Below are 345 nucleotides of genomic sequence, written 5' to 3'. Positions count from 1 at the left end.
TGTAGATGCCAAAGTATTAAACAAGCGAATAGGGGGGGGAGTATGATAACTACGAAGGAAAGAGGAAGAATTAAAAAAAAGAGGAAAAAAAAGGATGATGTTTCCGGGACTAAAAAAATGAAATATAGAAGATGGGGGAAAACTTTAAAAAAAAAAAAAAAATTAGATGACAAGGTTTGAACTGAACGGCCCTAAAGGGAAAAAGGGAAATTCGAGGTGTACTAATAATTAGGAGAAAAGAAAAAAACTAAAAAAAAAGAGACGGAAAAGAAACGAGAGAAATAGAGAGAAGTAAAAGGTAAATAATAAAAACAGGTAAGAAAAGAACTAAAATCCGTGATTTGG

This window comes from Penaeus monodon, chromosome 24 (genome assembly GCF_015228065.2).
Source record: "Penaeus monodon isolate SGIC_2016 chromosome 24, NSTDA_Pmon_1, whole genome shotgun sequence".
Classification (NCBI taxonomy): Eukaryota; Metazoa; Arthropoda; class Malacostraca; order Decapoda; family Penaeidae; genus Penaeus; species Penaeus monodon.
The sequence above is the reverse complement of the archived record's forward strand: the minus strand, read 5'-3'. Positions refer to the sequence as shown.